Source organism: Octopus bimaculoides, chromosome 11 (genome assembly GCF_046866305.1).
Source record: "Octopus bimaculoides isolate indiv1 chromosome 11, ASM4686630v1, whole genome shotgun sequence".
In the NCBI taxonomy this organism is placed as follows: Eukaryota; Metazoa; Mollusca; class Cephalopoda; order Octopoda; family Octopodidae; genus Octopus; species Octopus bimaculoides.
Genome location: NC_142938.1, coordinates 53825041 through 53830040, shown reverse-complemented (window position 1 = coordinate 53830040; position 5000 = coordinate 53825041). Strand labels below are relative to the sequence as shown.

Sequence of the window (5000 nt, the reverse complement as noted above, 5' to 3'; positions counted from 1 at the left end):
CTCCAGTTAACTCAGCTGTAGAAATGCCAGTGGTGTGGAGAGGGGAGGCTGGTATGCATGGGCGACTGCTGGCCTTCCACAAACAACCTTGCCTGGACTTGTTCCTCGGAGGGTAACTTTCTATGGTGCAATTCTAAGGTGTCTCCTCCTCATATACACACACACACACACACGCACATATACACACACTTGCACTACGCATTTACCCTTTGTGTGTTTGAGTGTAAACTATATAATATACTGTGACATTTAAAAAATTTCCCAATAGCCTTCTGCATAGAACATATAGTTAAGTGCCGATGGCGAGACGAAATTAATAAATTGATTAATGGAGACTATAATAATAATGAGAACAAAAGTAATTAAGGCTTAATAATAATTAGTGTAAAAAATAAATGAAGACCTGCATAGGGAAAAATGAGTTTAGTCCATGTTTGCTGGAGCAATAGAACTTATAAAGGTAAATACAGACCAAATGCTACTAAGCGTTTTGCTCGACGTACCAACGATTCTGCCAGCTCGCCACCTTTGCTCGAATATTATATTTATTATATTTTTGTCTGTCTCTATATCTACCTTGTCTATACCTGCATATCTATACATGTATAAATCCTGTCAGTCTCTCACTCTCTCTGTAATCATCGTGCATATCTACAAACATACCCACATGTGCGCGTCTATACGAAGTGTGGTTACATGTTAATTCTTTGCTTACGTGTCTATTAATGCGTGCATAGAAATGTGCATGTATATGTATATATATATTGTACGTGTATACGCAGACACATATACAGGCATACACATGTATACCCATGCATTCTACATGCATATTTATATACAGAAGCAAAAATAAAAATAAAGCTAAAACTTTTCAACACATAAACACATTTCATAAACAAGTTAATATTTAGAAACGGAAGTATATTCGCAAAAAGAGTTCTGGATGAAGGTAAAGTCGGGTCTCGTACGTCGATAGTTTTAAAATAAAGCACGCACGATCATAAATACTTATCTTCAAGCACGTGTGCACGCACACACGCGCGCACACTTACACACATCCATATACACACGAACGGATAAATAAATAGAAATAGAAGCATATGTATGGATCGAAGTACGGGAAAGTTTATGCAAGCATGCTAGGTCCAGTCCTTTCCCTGAGTCGTTCATTTACTGGAATTCCCTCCCCCTTTCATATCTTTCCTGCAAGAGGAATATTCATGCTATCATTCTCATCGGCCTGTGAAGAACCGTGAAGGCCATGGGTATTGCTCCGTCTTGCAGATTCTACCACCGACGTAGTGTAAGTTTGCGAAACCCAAATTAGTAATCTCTTTCCTTAAACCTAATACACTTTCAACTACAGGAAACACACGTGTATAAGTGACCACCTTAAGCGATCCGTACATTTCGCACACTAGTAATACATGATATATAATACATAATATTCTTGCACACCTAATTTTACATTTATGCATACCTTTTCTTATATATATGATATATACATGTGAGATTGTGCACATATACACATTCAACATGTATAAATATTTATAGACAACTAAAGGCGTAAATTCAGTATCAAAGTAGATAGGTTATATACATACACACACACATATACATACACACTGTTTTTTAGGCAAAGTTCTTAAAAAATAAAAGATTTATATTAAAATCTGATTTCCTTTGTGTAATTTAGACATGCATAGCATGCATTGCATGCCTTGCAATTATGCAGGAAACGCCACTGACTTACATATATAAATATGTACTATACATGGGATACGACACATATATTACATATCATACGTAGACACACACACACACACACACACACACACACACACACACACACAGATACACTCACACACGTTGCGTCTTTGAGCAAGACACTTTATTTCACGTTGCTTCAGTTCATTCAGTTGGCAAAAATTAGTAGTGCATGTAATTCAAAGGGGTCGCCTTGTCACATTCTGTGTGACGCTGAATCTCTCTGAGAAATACGTTAAGGGTACGCGTGCCAGTAGAGTGATCATCTGGAACACTCATCGTCGTAACCGACGGGGTGCCAGTAAAATTATATAGTAGTGAAACAGAAATAAATTTGTAAACAGAAGGTATAATAATAGTAGATTGCGTCTTATTAAATCTACTTAATAGTGGATTCAAATTTAGACACAAGGCCAGCTATTTCAGGGAGGGAGGTGTTCGATTACTTCGACTCCAGTGCTCAACTGATACTTGTTTTATTGACACTCGAAAAGAATGAAAATTAAAGTCGGTCTCGGGAGAATTTGAATTCAGAACGTAAAGTCTAACGATTCTGCCAGCCGGCTGCCTTAAATCTACTTAATATTCAACGTAATTTGTTCAGACAAAATGGCACATATTTCTCTGTACTTTATATTGCAATGTCAGACAGAAAGTAGATAAAATATAACTACAGTGCAAGGGTTGTGATATTTTATATATGTTTCTGATATAGGATTTGTTAGTATTTGTTCACTTATTACAAACCATTCTGGCACAGAAATTGTACAGTTATTTAAAAAAAAATTTTGCAGTAAAAAAGGCGGCGGGTTGGCAGAATCGTTAGCATGCTGGGTAAAATGCTTAGCGGTATTTCGTCCGTTTTTACATTCTGAGTTCAGATTCCGCCGAGGTCGACTTTGCTTTTCATCCTTTCGTGGTCGATAAAATAAGTACCAGTTGAGCACTGGGGTCGGTGTAATCGATCTACCTCTCTCAAAATTGCTGGCCTTGTGCCGAAATTTGAAATCAATATTTGCAGTAAAAAGCAAAAAAGAGGTTTTCGTAATAAATACGTTTATTTATTTAAGATTACAAAATTCGATAGTAAGTTTTTACAGGCAAACGTTAATATTACAGGTTTTCGGGAAATTATGATGTTAAGAAATGTTTTGAGAATATATTTCAAGATATTTCTGTATAGCTGTTATGAGATATTTCTAAAATGTTTATATTGCCAGCAATTTATATGAAGCATTTCCGAGGGCGCATGTCTTATTTGCATGTGTGTTTGTGTGTCCGTATTTAAAAGAAAAAATAAAGCACATTGCAAGAGACTTCTGGAATACATCGTAATATACTTAAAGAATATTAATATTACGAGACATTTCTGTAATTCAATAGGAGATGCTCTAGACATATTCTCGATAAGAAAAAAGAAAAATTATATAGAAATATAAACAATCAAAATATGAGAAATTTGCAAACTTTGGCCAGAATTCATGTTCTCTTTTCTGATGTATGCATAAGTGTAAATGTATGTGTATGTGTATATATTCGTGTCTGTTCACCTACATTCACTCTCTCTCTCTCTCTCTCTCTCTCTCTCTCTCACACACACACACACATACACACACACACACACACGCACACAAACACACGCACATACGTACGCGCACAAAGAAGACGTTGATGGCTGTTTTAGGGGGAAAAAAGCATTAACAATATAGTAATCTTTTGCTTTAAGAATATATAACTGGAGGATCGAAAAAGAAACAAAAATGAAGCCAGGTATGTACGAAAATAAACGAATAAGTAAATGCTTAAATACTTGTTATTAAACACCATTATTATAGATTTCTGTTTTCATTTCTCAAAAACCTGGTGTTGATTTACGAAGGTGGTATTGTAGAAAATAAGACGTTTGTAATAAAAAAGAAAGATACATTTAAAGATAATTGCAAATTGGTTATTCATTTCAAACTTCTTTCGTAAACTTTGGAATAATATTTTTGTTTACATTTCGAAATGACTTGTCAATTTGCGAATTACTTAAACATATACCTTTTTATATGCATGCATGTATGTATGAGCATATGCAAGTATGAACATACGTTTGTCTGTCTGCTTATAAGCATGCATGCATGTATGTATATATGTATGTATGTATGTATGTATATGTATGTATGTATGTATGTATGTATGTATGTATGTATGTATGTATGTATCTCTATGAAAGCCCTGTTAGGTCCTTAGTCCTTAGTGTTACTAGTAATATGTAACCCAGGACAACATGTCATGTGGTTGGGACTCCAGCAACTAAAATGGTAACCCTACTAAGCCTGCTTAGTAAGGAGAGCGGTTTTCGTTCGGTAACCTGCAAGTCGGCAAACCATGTCTACCAAGGGGCAGATAAACTCAATGAAGTCAACGGTCATCTAACAGCTGGGAGTGAGAGACAACTAGCGTTAGGAGGAAATTTCTGTCACAACACTGGCGATTTCACTTGCATCCTATGATATAGATTACAAGTGAGTGCGAGTCGTTGTTGTTTAATTCTAGGCAGACTTACGACTAACCATGTACAACCATACGTTTTTAGGACTACATTTCCCAATATTTTACAGTAATTTTTGTCTGCTTTTTCAAACTAGCCCCCCCCCCCCCCCTGCAAAAAATACTATCGTTGAGTCGACTAAATGAAGGTTTACGAATTAACAGGTGTTTTCTGATGCTTGGATTTTCTTTGATGTGCTCTACACTATTTATTTGTTGGGCAATGATTTTGGTACAGTTGGAGACTGCAAAAGCTGCTAAATCAGAAATATTTTCTCGCATAAAGAAATAACGATGATAAACTAGAGGTGATACAATGGCAACATATTTTCTCATAATTATTTTCGTATCAAGTGGTTTCCATCTTTTCAGAACAAGTTTCTGTTTTCAAAACAAATCAACATCTTATTTACATATATCTGTGTAAATGTGCCTGTGCATATAAATGTATATACATACATATATATATATATATATATATATATATATATATATATATATATATATATATATATATATATATATATATATATATATATATATATATATATATATATACATACATACATATATATATATATATATATATATATAGAGAGAGAGAGAGAGATAGAGAGAGATAGAGAGATAGAGAGATAGATAGATAGATAGATAGAGAGAGAGAGAGAGAGAGAGAGAGAGAGAGAGAGAGAGAGAGA

General features: G+C 34.8%; 1 protein-coding gene across 3 annotated transcripts in view; it reads right to left on the bottom strand.

Moving 5' to 3' along the window:
• Positions 1 to 5000, bottom strand: part of LOC106876368 (bone morphogenetic protein 2) — a 316795-nt gene that overhangs the window by 164384 nt on the left and 147411 nt on the right. The window lies entirely within an intron of this gene.